A 20957-nucleotide genomic window follows, 5' to 3' on the forward strand; every position below is an offset into this window, starting at 1 on the left:
ATCCGACAAAGGTGGAAGTCCCAACTGTTTTAGGAAAGAGTCCGCCTCATGAAGATCCCGGAGAACAACTTGAGTATTGTCCCTAGAAACGACCAGCTTGAAGGGAAACCCCCAACGATACAGGACACGATGTTGCTGAAGGTGTGTGGTGATCGGCTTCAGAGCACACCGTTTGGCAAGAGTAATCAGAGAGAGATCGCAGAAGAGTTGGATTCTGTCACCTTTAAATTCCAAAGAGGATTTATGGTGAACCGCTGATAGTAAGGCTTCTTTGCTTTGAAAGTAGTGGAAGCAGACTATAACGTTGCATGGCCTGGTGCCCTCAACAGGTTTAGGGCCCAGAGAGCGGTGAGCCCTGTCCATTCGCCAGTCTGCCTCTGGAACCATGGGAGCAGTTGCGATGAAGAAGGACAGTAGGTGGCGGTGTAGTTGTGCATCAGCAATAGATTCGGACATACCGCGAATACGGATATTTTGGCGCCGTTCCCTGTTTTCTAGGTCCTCTTGTTGGAGCTGCATTTGGGACATGGAGTGTTTCAGATATGCGTTATCTTCCTCCAAGACATGAACGTATTGCACCAAATCATCAAACTTGTTTTCCAGTTTATCCGTACGGTCTCCAATCTGGGCTATTTCCCCTCTGAGATCTATAGCCAGTTTACCAACTTCAGCGGCTATGGAGGCGGTGATATTATGTAAAAACACTTGCAACTTATCATCCAACGCAGAAATTGTAAGCGCAGATGCCGATGTAGCCTGCTGAGGGTTTTGGCTAGGGGCAGGAAGATAACCTGGTGTAGGGTGGTCCATAACCCCTCCTGCTGTGGCTTGGGAATTAGAATCCTCCATTTGTGGATGGATCAGAGCAGAGGTTGTCAGCTGCTCTGTTAGAGTGCAGGGTGCAGTACCCTCCGCGGCCGCTAGGGGTCCAGGATCGTTCCTCGGACTCCTGTCACTACTAGTGGCTGGGGATTGCGGCCTAGTCAGGAACCGCCGGAGCGGCGAGGGTCACGGGTCCAGTGGCTATGGGGAGGGGGGCTTCCAGCACCCTATCTTCCCCATGGAAGCCTCTCTTGTATGCTGGGCCGGGTGCTTATACTATGTGACTCACCCGAAGCAGAAAATATGCCGTGGAGCGGAGCGGGTGAGTCACTACTGGCCGGGGATGAGCGGAGCTCAGCAATACGCGTCCAACATCATCCCTGGTCCGCCTCCCGGCCCTTTAAGAAGTTTCAGGAGCCAGGAGGTGGGGTGGGGTTTTAGGGTCATGTGACCGCAATGATTAGCTGTCACATGATCAGAAAAGGTCCCGATCACAAGGGGAGAGTGGGACCTTTCCATGAGACACCAACATATGTGCTGGGAGCACGCAGGGCGCGCACTCTCAGCACAAATGTCCTTTTTTTCACACAAATAGAGCTTTCTTTTGGTGGTATTTGATCACCTGTGCGCTTTTTATTTTTGGCGCTATAACCAGAAAACGTTTTGAAGAAAAAAAATGTTTCTCATTTCGGTCATAAAAAATATCCAAAAAAACTAAAATTTTGTCATAAATTTAGGCCAAAATGTATTCTGCTACATGTTTTTGGTTAAAAAAATCCCAATAAGTGTATATAGATTGCTTTGTGATAGTTATAGCGTCTACAAACTATGGTATAGATAATGGAATTTACACAGCTTTTACTTTCTGACTGCCCATCACATTTCGAGGTGCTACAATACCAGGATAGTACAAACACCCCCAAATGACTCCTTTTCAGAAAGTAGACACCCTAAGCTATCTGCTGAGAGGCATATTGAGTCCATGGAAGATTTATTTTTTTCCACAAGTTTCTGGAAAATGACAAAAACCTTTGTTGTCATTTAAATGATTTATTTCTCGCACAAACCATGGGTATATGTGGAATTACACCCCAAAATACATTCAGATACTTCTACGGAGTATGGGGGTACCATGTGTGTGAGACGTTTTGGGAGCCTAGCCACATACAGGAGCCTGAAATCCAATGACTGCTTTGAAAGCCTGAAGGTGCGTAACTTCCTCATTTCACTTCCTCACTACCTATCACAGTTTTGGAGGCCCTGACATGCCAGGATAGCACCAAACCCCCCCCACCAAATGACCCCTTTTTGGAAAGTAGACACCCCAAGGAATTTAAAAAGAGGCATGGTGAGTATTTTTCAGATCTCATTTTTTCTCACAAGATTTTGAAATATAAAAAAAATAGAAAAAATATGTTTTTGTTTTTTTCTTCATTTTCCAAACACTTGTGGCAACAAATGAGATCTGCAAAATACTTACTATGCTTCTTATCAAATTGCTTGGGGCGTCTACTTTCCAAAAGGGGTCATTTGGGGGGGGTTAGGTTCTATACTGGCATTTCATGGCCTCCAAAACTGTGATAGGTAGTCAGGAAGTGTAATGAGGATATAAAGCCCTTTAAAAGCCTGAAGGTGCTTACTGGATTTTGAGGTCCTGTACTTGGCTGGACTGCCAAAACGTGTCTCACATGTGGTACCCCCATACTCGGGAGAAGTAGCAGAATGTATTTTGGGGAGCAATTCCACATATAACCATGGCATGTGTGAGCAGTAAATCATTTAAGTGACAATTTTGTGTAAAAAAAATATATATATTTATTTTTGTCATTTTCCAAAAACTTGTGGTAAAAAAATAAATTCTTCTATTGATTCAACATTCCTCTCGGAAAATAGTTTGGGGTGACTACTTTCCAAAAAGGGGTCATTTTGGTGGGTGGGGGCATTTTATGCCCAGCATTAGAAGTTTATGCCACACATCACTCACTCTTCTAACCACCTGAAGACCAAGCCTTTTTGTTCACATGAAAAAAATCTGTATTTTTTGCTAGGAAATTCATTTAAACCCCCAAACATTATATATTTTTTTAAAGCAAACACCCTAGTGAATAAAATGGTGAGTACTACACTTTTTTATGGCACATAGTACTCACGCAGCGATTTTCCAAATGCAATTTTTTTTAAAAAAATACACTTTTTTTACTTTTAATGCACAAAAACACAATATATTGGCCAATTGTTTGGTAAAATATAAAAGATAATGGTATACCAAGTAAATAGATACCAAACATGACATGCTTTAAAACTGCGCATGCCCCGTGCAATGGCGACAAACTGCAAACATTTTTAATATCCATAGGCAGCGCTTTAAAAGCCTTTAAAAGCCACCATTTTAGATTTACAGAGGAGGTCTAGTGTTAGAATTACTGCCCTTCATCTGACATTCACAGCAATACCTCACATGCATTTTTTTTTTAGCACTTTTAATGCTATAACAGGGAATGCAAATATCCCCTATAACCTCATTGGGCATTGTCATATATTCTTTTTTGAGAAATCTGGGGTCTATCAGACTCTGGATATCTCCTCTGCCCTTACATTATGTAATCTCACCAACATCGGTGATCAGATGCTTTCCCAATTTACAAATGGCGCTGTTTATATCCTGCGAAACTGAAGTTATGAAATGCTCGTAGCTTCCGAATTCTTAGACTATAGAGATGATTGGCACCATTCTGGTCTCCAATCAGCTCTATGGTCAGCTGGCAGAAACACCGGCTGCATTCTCAGGTTCCCCTGATGGCACGGGACTGCCCGGGAAGGCCGTGGAAGGCAGCGGGGGAGAGGGGACATCATCTCCCGCTGCTTGTAAAAGCAATCTTGCAGCAAATTAGCCACTAGGATTGCTTTTACATGAAAGCCGGTCACCGGCTGAAAAAAATGACACCAGGATGATGCCTGCAGCTGTAGGCATCATCCTGGTATAACCATTCAAATCCAGTGATGTACCGGTACATCGCTGGTCCTTGTTGGGTATATATACTATGTTCTTTTGTTTGTATGCAGCCTGTGGAATGAATGAAAAAAAGAGAAGAAATCTCTGCCAGAAAAAGTGTGTGGTATGCCCAGCATTAGAATATACCACCCTGCATCCACCCACTTCTAATGGTGGGCACACATTAGGTCACACGGTGCCACAAGTGCCAGTTCCAAGATTGTACAAATGTCTAAATAGTGGCACGCTTGAATAAAAATTGTCCACGTATAAGTGGTACCCCATATGGAGAAATGATGACACCAAGTCCCAAACTATCTTGCCACTGCTCCCCATGTAGTCTGGGCATCCAGGGGGCTCCATGTGACTATCTTTTCCCTCGTAAATCCGAAACTTATAAGTATAGCCTGTTGTCCTCTCACAGGTCTTCTACATCTTGACCCCATATCTGGCACACTTGCTGGGGAGAAATTGTTTGAATGCAAGGCAGCCAGAAAAATTAATCAGGGACTCATCAACGCAGATGTTTTGCTGGGGAGTATAGACATCTGCAAATTTTAGGTTAAGGTGATTTGCGAGGGGCTGAATCTTGTGGAGCCGGTCAAATTCAGGGTCACCTCGAGGATGACAGAGTGTATTGTCACTGAAATGCATAAAACACATTATACTCTCATATCTATGCCTGGCCATGGCAGCAGAGAACACGGCATATGATGAATCGGGTCTGCGGACCAATACAACCGCAATTCATTTCTTTTAGTAATGCCCATGTTAGGGGTTAGGCCCAAAAAAATGTAAATTCGGAAACCATAATGAGTTTCCATGTGAATGGTCTGGCAAGGTTTGAATTTGGGTTGGCGGCGATAAATTGTTGTGCATATAAATTGCTTTGATGCACAATCAACGCATACAGATATTCCATGAATAACAGCTCCAAAAATCAAGGAGGTATGTGAAAGACCAGGATGTACTAGACCGCTGGTACCTGCCAGTTCACCAAAAGGTAGCGTGGAACTAGTACTGGCACTCTGCTGCATATGAGAGTCATCAAAATTTACCGGCAAGTGCTAACAGAGATCAGGCCTGATTCTGTAAAGACTGCGGTTTGGTGTGCAATGTATCAAGTGACAGTTACCTACTGACACTGCACTTGCTGGGGGAGAAGGGGGGTAAGCGCGGGGGCTAAACACAGGTGCTGGCAGGTGCCGGGGCTGATCCCACTAATGTTGCATTTTTGGGGACACTATACTACTGTGAACGCTGGTATAGTGCTGACCTGATCAAAGATATTGACCCGTTCAGACACTATACTAGCAATGGAGGTTTATTGTGCATGAGCGTGCTCCTGGCAATCAAGGGGTTAAATGTGATGACTGGTGTACTGACGGGCAATCTGACACTATCTGGGAGGGGCGTGAAAACCACGGGAGCGTGAATCACATATATATATATATATATATATATATATATATATATATATATATATATATACACACACACACACACATACATACACACGTGATTTTGCACACCCATGCCGCCCTGTAGCAGTATTTCTGCTATAGGGCGGTCAGGAAGCGGTTACAGAAGCGGTTTGTGTTACGTCACTGCGTTACTTTAACTGACAAATGCGTGAACACTGCACCCAAATTAAATTTACGTCTTTTTTTCCAATAAATTGAGCTTTCTATCGGTGGTATTTGATCGCCTGTGCGGTTTTTATTTTTCACGCTATAAAAAAAACTGACAATTTTGAGAAAAAAATAATATTTTGGACTTTTTGCTCTAAAACATGTCCAGTAAAAAAATGTAAAAATCAAATTTGGTCATAAATTTTGGCCAAAATGTATTCTGCAACATGTCTTTGCTAAAAAAAATCCCAATACGCGTAAATTAATTGGTTTACGTGAAAGTTATAGCGTTTACAAATGGCTGGAAAGATAATGGGATTTTTTTTATACTAATAATGGTGGTGATCAGCAACTTATGGCGGTGATCAGTGATTTATGACAGTGATCAGCAACTTATGTAGGGACTGCGGCTGACATTTTGTTTTGACAGGGGGGGGACTGACTTGGGGTCACTGACATCCCCAGTGACACCAATACAGTGATCAGTGCAAAAAAAAACTGAAACTGTACTAATGGCACTGGAGAGGAAGGGGTTAACTTTTTTTAGGCAGTCACGTGCATCAGGCGCGCCCCTTACCTGTTTTGCAATATCACATTTTAATGCGTGATTTTTCCCAGCAGTGCCACCTTGTGGATGTTTTTTTACAGTGGCTGGACGGCAACCAGTGAAGCTGTTGACTCTCAGTGAACGGATTTCTTTGACTTCGGAGGCATAAGGCAACTCAGACAGACTATTGTTGGAACATGGAGGAGCAGATTGTTCAGAAACTGTATTTTCATTTTCTAATTCCAAAGTTTTTCTTTGTAAATCTAATTTATATTGAACACAATCTCTTCAAATGACCAAATCGTTTACAATAGAAACAAATGGTATTTCCAGTCGGCTCTGAAACTCTCATTCTGCCTGTGACGTGTTCCTCCATTGGGTGTGGCCAAGCACATGGTCTCTCTCTGGTCTCCATTTTGAATAGCTACATGTGACGGACAGCAGAAATATTCTTTTATTCTTTTATTCTTGAGTTGTCTGGAGTTCCTGTGCCCATGGGGGGGGGGGAGGGATGGATCTCAGCAGGGAACAAAGACAACATGGTCCTGTGTGGCTGTGAAGACCAGTCCAGACCAGTTCTTAGCAGGAAGTTGGGGGGTTAGGAAAATTTGAAAGGGCCATGCGGTCTCTGGATGAATGGGAGAGCTTGAGAGAGGAAGTTAATCACTCCTAGCTGAGCCTAGCTATGAGATGCAAGGAACTGTGGTCTGTTTTGTGCATGGCTGGGACCTGTAGTCCTATAATGCCTGTGCGGTTTTGAAGCTCCAGCCAAGACACAGAGCCCTCCGAAGACCTGTTGGTCCCCTGCACATCGCCCAGAATAGCTGTTGGGAAGTCTGAGCTGAGGGCAGACCCCACAGCCCAGCCCCCGCTGAGTGCTCTGCTGATCCCTGGGTGCTAGAGGATACTCCTGCCTACTATCTGCTGTGTGCCAGAGGGTACTCCTGCCTGCTGTTCACTGTGTGCCAGAGGGTACTCCTGCCTGCTGTTCACTGGGTGCCAGAGGGTACTCCTGCCTGCTATCTGCTGTGTGCCAGAGGGTACTCCTGCCTGCTGTTCACTGGGTGCCAGAGGGTACTCCTGCCTGCTATCTGCTGGGTGCCAGAGAGTACTCCTGCCTGCTGTTCGCTGGGTGCCAGAGGGTACTCCTGCCTGCTGTTCGCTGGGTGCCAGAGGGTACTCCTGCCTGCTGTTTGCTGGGTGCCAGAGGGTACTCCTGCCTGCTGTTCGCTGGGTGCCAGAGGGTACTCCTGCCTGCTGTTCACTGTGTACCAGAGGGTACTCCTGCCTGCTGTTCGCTGGGTGCCAGAGGGTACTCCGGCCTTCGCTTGTTACACTACACTTTCCATCTTCTGATTGTTTCGTTTAATTTGTCTGCTAACTGTATCTATAACTGGATGCTTGAGCTAAATAATTTTTTCCGGCAGCAATAATAAGAGATGCTGGATATAGATACCTACATTTTCTAACAAAAGCTTTTATCACAGCAGAAGTCTTACTGTCCAAATTAAATATCATTTTGTATACTTTGGAAAATCTATTTTTAACCTCCTTGGCAGTATTCCCGAGTGTAGCTCGGGGTAAGGCTTCAGTACCACAAACGGTAACCCCCCTGAGCTAAACTTGGGCTTACCATGTGGCGCTGCTCCGCGATCCCTCGATCACTTACCTTGTCCTGCGCTCCCGCCATGTCCCTCCTGCAGCGTCCCCGGCAATGTCCTCCGACCGATGCCGGCATCTGTCTTCCGGGTTCCGTCCCCTGCGAGCATCGGGACGTACGGGGGATGGAACGGCAGGAAATTTGAAAATGACAAAAAGTGACATTCCTGTTCCAAACCATTTCACATACATTTTGTCCCGAGTGCTTTGTCCGGCGCCCTGCCTGCATTTTTACTGTTCTTTCTGCCTGGAAACTGAGAAACATCCATGGCGTCCAAAAAGCGTCCCTTTAGGTCAGACGCGGTTTTAGACCGGCTAGAGAACAGCGATAGTAAATTAGAACCACTTGCAGAATTGAGTGATAATGATTTGTGGGGGAAATTCATCATCAGACACTGAAAACGATTCTGCGACTGAGCTCAGCGAAGTGCGAACTTGGCGCTATATTTCACATTTCAGTGTTTTTGGTTTGATTATATTATTGAATTGAATTTATTATTATATTATTTTTTATGATTATTTATTAAATTATAATTTATGATTTTGTGTTTCAAGTTTTATCCTCCCCGGGATGTTTACTAGACTCTTGTTCGGACAGATTTCAGTGAGTTATTCCTAAAAATGACAGGCCTACAATAAAAAAACTACATATTTCCATACAAAAAAATGTACCACTTTAAGCACAGAAATACTGACATAATCAGACCGCTCGGGAGGTTAAAAGCAAAAGAATCATCATTGATTGTAGCTCTTAAGGAGTCTAAGATTTCCAGGGAAGGAGTTTCCTCTCCAGTTGTACATAGCAATAACTGACGCAATCGGTCTGATGCATTGCTATGAATTTCCACATCATCCTCGTTAATATATGGGGTCTTGGTTAATCGATGTGCCATAAAGCTGGGGGGTCATAATCTGAAAATGTATTTGCTCCTCATTCAGGCAAAAGTTATTGCACAAAATTTTAAAAACCTCTGTAATATGAAAAGCATCCGCTTCCATGTCATAGGCTGGCATATCCTTTAAAATCTTCATGAGCTGATCAAGGATTTTAAGATTAAGTTCTGCAGATTTATCCATTAATTTTCTCTTAAGCATTGCTTCATGATCCTGCAGATCATCTTCTATAAACTGGATGTCTGCTATTAAAGATTTGCTCAGTGAAAGTCTGGCAATTAGCACATACACTGATCTTGCTCTGACTCCTTCATTACACAAGCAGCAATCCTAGGAACCTCAAAAATCATGGCGTTAAAAACATTAACTAACTTCATTACATTTCTAACTTGTTTGCTCAGTTTCTTAAAGGAAAACTTAGATTTTTCTATCTTAATATTAGCCTGTAAGCACACATTATACATGTACCGACAAAGTTTGTCATCTTTAACAAATTTAGACAGATTTTTGAATTCTAATTTACTCTCTCTAGATAATTCATCGATAAAATCCATTACTTACCAGTTAAGAAGGTCTTTCTTCATGTAACGCGCCTTTTCTCTCTTGGTGGGAAATTACATCACCAAGGAACAGCGTTTTCTAGCATTTGCATGAAATTCTCACCAATTCCTATTCTAGGCGGTTTCAATTATGCCGAAGGGTCATCTGCTGAAGGCTTTTATTTCTCCTGAAAGCTCGACTTCATATTTTGCTGACCTTGCAACAATCTTCTCTCTCATCAAGGTGAAGGAGAAAAAAGTCAAAAATGATCGATATTCGGAAAAAATCAAACTGGCTTGACTCGCCACTGTAAAATACCAGATTGTCTCAATATTTTGTTAACTTGTATTGATGATTCAATTCACTAGATACCCCAGGACAGTCCATGCGCCATCTTTCTGAAGCCCACATCATGCTTATACCGAAAGAAAACAAGGACCAGACATTGCCAGCTAACCATCGTCCAATCTCCCTCCTGAACGTTGATCTAAAGATTTTCACCAAAACACTAGCCAACTGTTTACTACACATCATAGACACCATTATTTCCACTGACCAGGTAGGGTTTGTACGCAGTAGAGAGGCAAGAGAGAATACGATCAGGGCGATAAATGTACATCATTGCTTGACACAGAAGAAACAATCTGGCTTCTTCCTATCTCTAGACACTGAGAAGGCCTTCCACAGGTTGGCGTGGGACTACATGGAGGCCGTTCTGACTGGCCTTGGGCTTCCTCCACGTCTCTTGAACTTTATCATATCTTTATATACAACACCAAAGTTAGAGTCAATGGCCTCCTTTCAGATGCCTTCTCGATAAGCAATGGGACCAGACAGGGGTGTCCATTATACCCCTTCCTATTCATTCTTACTTTGGAAACCTTTTTGAACTGCATTAAACAGAATGACAACATCAAAGGAATTTTAATCAATGGCAAAATTCACAAAATAGCTGCCTTTGCTGACGACATCTTACTTTTCCTGACAGACCCACATATTACTCTACCTAACTTACTACACGATTTCAAATTGTTCCAGTATTTGGCCAATTTTAAAATTAACTTCAATAAATCCCAGGCCGTCAATGTTTCCCTAACCCAACATACGGTCAGACAGGCAAAAATGAACTTTCCTTTCGAATGGCAGTCCGAGGCCATCACTTACTTAGGAATCCAATTACCGACTACCTGATATCACCCGCTACTATAGAGCCTGTCACATGGCAAGAATAGTAGATTGGTCTACAAACTGCAACCGTAAGGCTTGGGTTAATTTGGAACCTGCATTTTCGGGGACCCAGCTCGCCACTTCCCCTTGGCTGAAAAATTCCCACATCCCGTCTGAGTTCAGGGAACACCTTCTTATAGGCGCTACTCTATCGTGTTATCAGATGATGAAGAAGAAGAGGATGATGATGATGAAGAAGAGGATGATGATGATGAAGATGAAGAAGAAGAGGAGGAGGATGAAGAAGAAGAAGGATGATGATGATGATGAAAAAGATGAAGAAGAGGGAGGAGGAGGAAGGAGGAGGAGGAAGGAGGAGGGAGGAGGAAGAAGGAGGAGGAGGAAGGAGGGAGAAGAAGAAGAAGAAGAAAAATAAGAGGAATTCCAGTCCGGCAAAAAGTGTCCCTGCAGACAGCTCCGCTATTTCTTTGACAGTTCCTTGACATTTACAGCGGTTGCAACATTGTATCTATTTGTTTCCGAATAAAAACATCTGTATCCTAAATGGATACATTGTTGCAACCGCTGTAAATGTCAAAGAACTGTCAAAGAAATAGCGGAGCTCCCTGCAGGGACACTTTTTGCCAGCTGTAGATGGGATGAAAATCGGCCAATTTTTTTACCATTGCTGGTAATGTCGGCCACTTGAACGACCGATTTTTCGTTTTTTTAAAAAGAAAAATCAGGCCGCTTTACTCCCTGTCTATGGCCTGCATTACTCAGAGACCACCTTTTGAACAAATGGCCATCCCTAACCCTGACGCCGTGGATGTACAGACAGCTCCACCACTTTATACATAGCTCCTCACACCTAAACAATTATACTAGACCACTCATCCCATTTGAAAAACTTTGCTCAACAGACTCTCCCCAGAGACATGTTATATCTAAGTTCTACACATGCCTCGAAAACACCACTGACCTTCCATCTAGGAAAGCTTGCAAGGCCTGGAGCTCTGACTTACAACTCCAACTATCACCAGAAGACTGGGATCACATTTACAACCATATACACAAAGGGTCCATATGTGTCTCCACACAAGAAAACTATTTTAAACTATACTCTAGATGGTACAGAGTTCCATCCCTGCTTCACAAATTTCACCCTAACATCTCAGATTCGTGTTGGAGATGTCACCAGGTGACGGGTACACTCTTGAATATCTGGTGGGACTGCACATTGCTGCAGCATTTCTGGGGGAAAATCCAACCCATAATCACGCAAGTAACTACGTACTTCCTAGACCTCTCCCCTGCACAATTCTTGCTCCACCATTCACTTCCATTTAGGACGTACCGCAAATCACTCACTGTCAGGGCTCCGGGGTGTGACCAGAGGTATGTGACTGACGCAGGGAAACGCAGGCTTCAGATAAGTTATAAACAATATAATTTATTAAGGACTAACAATACAAACATAAACGCAGTGCAATACTAAAACATAACACAGTGCAAACGAACCAAACCACCCACAGATGACAGTGCATACAATGCAAGCGTCGTCAGGCAGGCCGGGTCAATAACAATCGGGCAGGTAGGTACAGGGGGTCAGGCAGAGAATGGTCAGGGTCACAAGCCAGGGATGAAACAGGAGAAGTCAGCAGAGGTCCGGAATCAGGCAGGGTCAGCAACGAATCAGACAGAGACAGGAACAGGCACAGGAATGCAGGAACAAGATACAGGGCCCAGGAAAAACACACACACCAAGGCAAAGACTGCAGGTCTGGCCATCACTTAAATACACCTGCATAAGCAGTTTCAGGTGTTTGGCTGGCTGCAGGGTTGAGTCTCTGATTGCTGGGAGCACCCGCTGGCCAGCCCTGGTACTGCAGCCCACAAGGCAGGTGAGTCCCACCATTACTGGCCAGTCCATTCCTGACAGTACCCCCCCCTCAAGAAGCTGCCTCAGGACGCTCCAAACAGTCCTAGCTGGGCAAAATGTTCCACCGCCCGGGTCTGGTAACTGGCGGGATATCAAAGACTGGCACATCGGGCAGGACTCCGGGCAGCGGCACACCGGGCAGGACTCCGGGCAGAGGCACATCGGGCTGGACTCCGGGCAGAGGCACATCGGGCTGGACTCCTGGCAGAGGCACATCGGGCTGGACTCCGGGCAGAGGCACATCGGGCTGGACTCCGGGCAGAGGCACATCGAGCAGAGGCACATCGAGCTGGACTCCTGGCAGAGGCACATCGGGCTGGACACCGGATCACCAGGTGGAGCAGCAGGCACCGGGCCACCAGGCGGAGCAACAGGCCCCGGGCCCCCAGGTGGGGCGACAGGCATCGGGCCCCCAGGCGGGGCGACAGGCATCGGGCCCCCAGGCGGGGCGACAGGCATCGGGCCCCCAAGCGGAGCGGCGGGCGCCAGACCCCCCGGCGGAGCGACAGGTCTCGGGCCCCCAGGCGGAGCGGCGGGCGCCGGACCCCCAGGCGGAGCGACAGGTCTCGGGCCCCCAGGCGGAACGGCGGGCATCGGGCCCCCAGGCGGGGCGACAGGCACCGGGCCCCCAGGCGGGGCAACGGGCATCGGGCCCCCAGGCGGAGCGGCGGGCACCGGGCCCCCAGGAGGGGCGGCAGACACCGGGCCCCCAGGCGGAGCGGCGGGTACCGGGTCATCAGGCACCACAATGGGCATCGGGTCACCAGGCATCAGGTCATTTGGCTCGCCAGTGGGCACCGCATCATCTGGCAAGGCAGTGGGCACCGAGTCACCAGGCACGACAGTGGGCTCCGAGTCAACTGGCATGACCGCGGGCACTGGGTCAGACATTGGATCGTCTGGCCCGACAGCGGGCATCGGGTCACCAGGCATGACAGCGGGCACTGGGTCATCAGGCATGGGATTGTCTGGCTCGACAGCGGGCATCGGGTCACCAGGTATGACAGCGGGCACTGGGTCACCAGGCATCAGGTCATTTGGCTCACCAGCGGGCACCGCGTCATCTGGCAAGGCAGTGGGCACCGAGTCACCAGGCACGACAGTGGGCTCCGAGTCAACTAGCATGACCGCGGGCACTGGGTCATCAGGCATTGAATCGTCTGGCAAGTCTACGGGCACCGAGTTGTCTGGCAAGACTGCGGGCACTGAGTCGTCTGGCAAGACCGCGGGCATCGAGTCAACTGGCGGAACAGCGGGCATCGAGTCAACTGGCGGAACAGCGGGCATCGAGTCAACTGGCGGAACAGCGGGCACCGAGTCGTCTGGCAAGACTGCGGGCACCGAGTCAACTGGCAAGACTGCGGGCACCGAGTCAACTGGCGGAACTGCGGGCACCGAGTCAACTGGCGGAACTGCGGGCACCGAGTCATCTGGCAAGACTGCGGGCACCGAGTCGTCTGGCAAGACTGCGGGCACCGAGTTGTCTGGCAAGACTGCGGGCACCGAGTCAACTGGCAGAACAGCGGGCACCGAGTCAACTGGCGGAACAGCGGGCATCGAGTCAACTGGCGGAACAGCGGGCACCGAGTCAACTGGCGGAACAGCGGGCATCGAGTCAACTGGCGGAACAGCGGGCATCGAGTCGTCTGGCAAGACTGCGGGCACCGAGTCAACTGGCGGAACAGCGGGCACCGAGTCGTCTGGCATAATAGGATCATCAGGCTGGATCAGTTCATCAGGCTGGATAGAAACATCATGCTGGGTAGAGACATCAGGCTGAATGGAGGCATCAGGCTGGGTGGAGGCATCAGGCTGGGTGGAGGCATCAGGCTGGGTGGAGGCATCAGGCTGAATGGAGGCATCAGGCTGAGTGGAGGCATCAGGCTGAATGGAGGCATCAGGCTGAATGGAGGCATCAGGCTGAATTGTGGGTGCCGAGGCACCAGGCTGCACCATGGAAGGCAGGTTCTCAGATGGGAGGCTGACCGGTTTGGATACTGGCAGGATGGTATTGGTTGGAAAGAACTTTCGCCTTTTCCTGGTTTTAGTTACCGGAGTACTGTAAATAAGCGCAGGTTTGTAAATGGATGGAGCAGCTGGAGACAGAGAAGAGCTGGAGGATGGAACAGGGGAGGGAACAGTTGCTACAGAGGGCTTCTTTACAGGGTTAAAGGCAGGATAGGTGCAGCGAGTGGGAGCAGGGTACTGACATGCGGTAGATAGCAGGGTATACTGGGCTGTAACTGGAGGTGCTGTTGGGAAAGCAGGAATAGAGCTTTGAAGAAATAGAATAGAAGCAGGACTGGGTTTTTGCAAACTGACTGAGGCTGGGTGCAACAAGTCTGACCATGTCTGCAGTATGGGTTGAACAAAGCTCAGCTTACACAAAGCCTGTCTGACCAAAGACTGCACTGCGTTTATACAATCTCTTAATACCTGTGGTGAACACGCAGAATAACGCTCCAAGAAGTAATCCACATCATCCTCTAATAACCATACCAGGGACTCTACCTGGTCTGCACTAAATGGCGGCAAAAATTCATCCCTGCATTCGGGGGTACCAGATGAAACCAACTCTGCACAAACCTGAATCAATGGCTGCACCTCAGAGAATTCTGTGCCCTGATCTACTAGAACATGAGCGATCCGTATACATTCTAGCAGTTGATCCCGGGGATACTCCCTCAGAGTTTGATAAGCATACTCCCTGTCATCAAACACTAGCAGATATAAATACACAACCTCATCAAGATCCATCCTTCCCAGCAACAAGCCAAGATGGCTTCCCTGTGCAGCCACTTCTGGTCAGGATTGGCCTTGGTGTAATGTCAGGGCTCCGGGGTATGACCAGAGGTATGTGACCGACGCAGGGAAACGCAGGATTCAGATATGTTATAAACAATAAGACAATTTATTAAAGACTAACAATACAAACATAAACGCAGTGCAATACTAAAACATAACACAGTGCAAACGAACCAAACCACCCACAGATAACAATACATACAATGCAAGCGTTGTCAGGCAGGCCGGGTCAATAACAATCGGGCAGGTAGGAACAGGAGGAGCAGGCAGAGAATGGTCGGGGTCACAAGCCAGGGATCAAACAGGAGAAGTCAGCAGAGGTCCGGAATCAGGCAGGGTCAGCAACGAATCAGAGACAGGAACAGGAACAAGATACAGGGCCCAGGAAAAACACACACACCAAGGCAAAGACTGCAGGTCTGGCCATCACTTAAATACACCTGCATAAGCAGTTTCAGGTGTTTGGCTGGCTGCAGGGTTGAGTCTCTGATTGCTGGGAGCACCCGCTGGCCAGCCCTGGTACTGCAGCCCACAAGGCAGGTGAGTCCCACCATTACTGGCCAGTCCATTCCTGACACTCACCATGCACATGGTAAACGCGGCAAAACAATGTATCCCAGTCCACTGGTGCTCAACACATGTCCCCACTATTCGGGAATGGTTTGCTAGGATCAACAAAATTGAGGAAATGGAGGAATTGATTTCTGTAGCAAAAGAACATCCCGAGAGATTCAGGAAGACATGGGCTTGTTGGAGTCATTTCAAAACCACCACTACCTATCGCCTATTATCGCATGAACTGCCTACACCCCCTGGTTAAATAATTGGACACAATGTTATCTCAAAAGACTCCCTATCCACCAGCGACACATTTCATGCACATTTAGATGGATTGAGACTCCACATCATAACCTACCTTTCAGGTTCTTGACCCACATATTGCCCCATTAAATGATCTTCCACATATTAAATCCTAAGCTACATAGCTATCTTTCTGGCTCATATACAACGATGTGATTTATTTTATCTGCAGCTACCCATTCTAACACCCCCTCTACTCCTTACCCATTCTCACCCCCCCCCCCTTTTTTTACCTCATATTCTCCCCTACTACCTCACTCTACATCTGTCAGGACTCCAGGTATGACCAGAGGTGTGTGGACTGACACAGGGAAACACAGGCTTCAGATATGGTATAATAATAATATTTATTATTAGCTGCACAAATAAACAAACACAGTGCAAACAAAACTAATCAATAGGTACACAGTGCAGTCAGGGCTGGAGAGGTGGAGTGGTCAGGCAGGCCAAGCCCACAGCATGGATTTCCTCAGGGCACGGGGTCTAAGTCCCAGCCTGCTATTCACCAGGGCCCCTGATGGTGGGGATGGACTTGGTGCAGACTGGAACCAGGTCGCGACCCCTGAGTGCATCCGGCTGTGGTAGAGAGTGCTGGCAGGTCCAGGTCCGAGCGGGATGGATGGATGGATGACAGTCAGGAGCGAGCTTGGTCAGGCTAGCCGGGTCAGTAACGGTGGGGACAGGCACGGTACAAGCAGCAGACAGTTCACACTGTAGTCAGGTCACACGGCGGGTTCAGTAACTCACGGGCAGCACGGTACAGAGGATCAGGCAGAAGGATAGTCAGGGACGAGCCGGGGGTCAGAGCAGGAGAATGTCAGCATAGATCAGAACAGGCAGGGTCAGCAACAAGGAACGTACTACAGGAACACAGGTATCAGGAACAAGAGACAGGGGCTCATGGGCAATATACACCAAGGCCCTGATTACAGGTCTGGCCATTCCTTATATGCACCTCCTGCAATCAGCCTCAGGTGTTTTGGCTGATTGCAGGAATGAGCCTCTGGTTGCTGAGAGCACCCGCTGGCCAGCCCTGGTACTGCAACCCACAAGGCAGGTGAGTCCCACCACTATTGGCGAGTCCATTCCTGACAACATCTCTTCTTCTATCTATTCACCTCTCTGACTTCTCTTTATCTCACACCTTTTGTACGCTTTCATCGTTCATATATCCCCAACGAGCATTTAATCTCTCATACAGGTGTGACTAATTTCATGTGGATCACACCCTCCCTACATGGGCACACAAATCATAATGCACACATCACCATGTGCTATTCTTTCCCAGCACTTCACATTCCCTCAACATAAGGGCTTACAAGTAGATAGGTCAGTAATTAATATACCTATAACGATTTATCTATTATACTTTGTATCTGCTGGTTTGCTATACACCTTTGATATAAAGATATACTTCACCTCCATTTGTACTACAATTCAAGCCCATCGCCCGTCTGCAAAACGGGATGCTGCATATGGTGTCTATGTTCGCACTGTAATCCATATTTGTATATACATTGATCTGCCTTAACTTTCCCAATAAAATTATTTTTGGAAAAAAATAAATAAAAAGACCTTAAAACTTGTATTGATGAGAAAAGTCCAAAATAGAAAGTCCTTCCAACTCTTTCATAAACTCAAAAATGTGTTTAATAATAATATTGCGTACAATTAGAAATAAAATATTGGAATTCAGAATGTTTAGATAATGACCAAAAAATATAGTTATGTTCTTGAGATAAAAATTGTATGTAAAATTGTTTGTGTGAATCTGTAGTCTCCTCAGCCCAGCTTCTAAAAAGTGTGCCACCAAAAAGTCTTTTTTCTGCTCTATAAAGGAGCAACACCTTTTCCTCTCTGGTTCTTAGAGTCCCACAATAATATCTGGTGACAGATGTATAGAACAAACCTTCAGTCTTCTCCCCTCCCCTAGAAGAGAGTCTGAAAATTAATCCTTGGGACCTCTAATCAAAACTTCACTGACATTCCATCAGTCAGGGGGGATGGGATGTGTTACACATATATACTATACAGATATATATATATATTCTCCCAAAAGTAATCTTAATATAAAAGTTATATCATATATAAATATCCTAATCAAGAAATATTACAGTATAAAATGTGTATGCTTACCATGTATGAAATAGATTCTTACAATTCTCCTATTAGTGAAACTTTAGCTCCTCCCCACAGAGATGGGGGAGGGAAGCCAGCTAACCAATTCATGACTAATTACTACCACATGTTACTAGAATGTAGAGAACAAACCCAAGATATATATCCATATACATATGTATTCACATAGACTAACAATAGTCTGTTTATCTCACTTTTCCCAATCTAGAACAAATAGAAATATAATAAATCAATTATTTTATTAAGATCCAACACATTCATACATAAGTTAGTAATGTCAATAGGCAGATATTAGATATTAGGTTATGGAAGGCTTCTAACAGGAACATTTCCCTCACTCAGGACAGGAAAGTGGCGTCTTTCCCATGTGAGACCTCTGATGTGTGTAAAGACTGGACTTCTCCGAAAAACATTTCCCGCACTCAGGACAGGAATACGGCTTCTCCCCTGTGTGATATCTTTGATGTCTGTTAAGACTGGACTTCTCTGAAAAACATTTCCCGCACTCAGGACAGGAATACGGCTTCTCCCCTGTGTGAGATCTCTGATGTGAGTAAAGACTGAATTTCACTGAAAAACATTTCCCACACTCAGGACAGGAGTACGGCTTCTCCCCTGTGTGATATCTTTGATGTCTGTTAAGACTGGACTTGTCTGAAAAACATTTCCCGCACTCAGGACAGGAATACGGCTTCTCCCCCGTGTGAGATCTCTGATGTTTGTAAAGATCAGATGTCTGTGAAAAACATTTCCCACACTCAGAACAGAAATATGGCTTCTCCCCCGTGTGAGATCTCTGATGTATGTACAGACTGGACGTATCTGAAAAACATTTCCCGCACTCAGAACAGGAATATGGCTTTTCCCCTGTGTGAGATTTCTGATGTTTCTGAAGACCGTACTTCACTGAAAAACATTTCCCGCACTCAGGACACGAATATGGCTTTTCCCCCGAATATGGCTTTTCCCCCGTGTGACATCTCTGATGTTTCTGAAGACTGGCCTTCACTGAAAAACATTTCCCGCACTCAGGACAGGAATACGGCTTCTCCCCCGTGTGAGATCTCTGATGCCTGGAAAGACCGGACTTTTCTGAAAAACATTTCCCGCACTCAGGACAGGAATATGGCTTTTCCCCCGTGTGAGATCTCTGATGTTTGTGAAGACTAGACTTGCCTGAAAAACATTTCCCGCACTCAGGACAGGAATATGGCTTTTTCCCCGTGTGAGATCTCTGATGTTTGTGAAGACTAGACTTGTCTGAAAAACATTTCCCGCACTCAGGACAGGAATATGGCTTCTCCCCCGTGTGACATCTTTTATGCACCTTAAGATTGTACTTAGAACAGAAACCCTTCCCGCACTCAGGACAGGAGAAGCTCTTCCCTGTTGGAAGGCCGGCCCGGTCCCGCACAGTCTGAGGTTCCTCAGGATACGAGGAATCCGATGGTCCATCTACACTGGGTGGTGCCGGATGGACATTGGAGGGAGCTGGGTTTTCTCCTGGACTATACTGTGTGATGTCCTCATCTTCTACTTTCCCGTCTGGAGACAAAGTGAGACAATCCTCGGAGGTTTTCCTCATCTCCCGGCCATGGACTAAAATACAAAGAGAAAGAGGATTACTAGACAGGAGCTGATTGGTTCCCCCAAACCAGGACTCCGCCCACATCAGGCAGCTTGGTCTCTGAGGATCTTACAATTCCACCCTCAAGGGAACTAGGAAATGGCTCCTCTGATCTCCTACCAGGTCATTTCTTTATTCATGGACCTTAGTCAGAGAGTGAGGAAACAACCAGAACTGTCTTTTATAGGAGGGACAGTGATGAGGGGATTATAGGACGAGGGTCCCCACCCCCTCTATCACTCATCGCCATCTTCCCAACACAAGAAGTACTGCACTTCCTTATTTAGTCCATGATTTAGTCATGAAGAACAGCGGGGCTGAGCCCCACCAGAGGTCAGAGAGTGAGGATGGGGGGAGAACAACCAAGATGAAGACTGGACTGATCCTGAAGACCACCATCATTGGGGTATTGACTCCTCCCTCATTATCACTTTCTGTTTACCTGAGGCCAGTCATTGCACTGGGTATATGGAGGGTTTACAACCACTTTAAATGTTTACTGTAGACAAGTTGCAGAGATCCCACACCGCTGCCTCCCATCTCCTGAGACTGCACTCAGTGACTTGGGTCTGAGACACTACAGACATATCCCTCCACCCGGCACAGCCAGCAGACCACAGAGCAAGGAACCCTGGGAGAAATGTTCTGTCAGAGATCTTACTAGACCCGGACATGGGGGAGAAGATCCAAATCACATGTCCCAGGAGCCTAGGTCAAATAATGCTGCCAGCTGAACCCCAGAACCTCCATAAATCCAGTCTAGAGACATAAATTGTGTCTGCAGCACAGAGAAGGAAGATTATCCGAGAGAAATCCAGGAATACAGGACGGGGAACACAGCTCAGGAAAGTGACCAGGGGATTACAGGCTGATATCACCCAGTCCCCGCCCTACTCTGGACCAATCAGTGAGCAGTATGGGTGGAGGAATGGATTTAGTGTTCATGACCCACCTGTGCTGATCTCTGTAGGAGTGTCCTCCTCTATAAATGTCCCCGTTATTCCATCCTCCTCCATAGACTGCTGATCATCCCTCACATACACCTCTTCTTCTTCTGCTTTCACCTCAAATTCTATATCGATTGGATCTCCACTCTAAATCAAGGAAATGAGAGAAAATATCATCTGTAAAATATAAGGTCACATAAAAAATCCACACATGACCTCTATGAGTTGGTAACAATGCAGATAATGTACAGATCCTAATGATACTATCAGTGATTGTTCCTCATCTACCTGATGGTGAGGGATGGTGTGACCTTCCTGTGTGGAATCCCAGGAATACAGAGGACGGGGACATCTCTCTGGTGGGTTCCCATGACTGGATCCATC

The sequence above is a fragment of the Staurois parvus genome, unplaced genomic scaffold (assembly GCF_062004578.1).
Source record: "Staurois parvus isolate SC_StPar_1 unplaced genomic scaffold, SC_StPar_1.0 ptg001011l, whole genome shotgun sequence".
In the NCBI taxonomy this organism is placed as follows: domain Eukaryota; kingdom Metazoa; phylum Chordata; class Amphibia; order Anura; family Ranidae; genus Staurois; species Staurois parvus.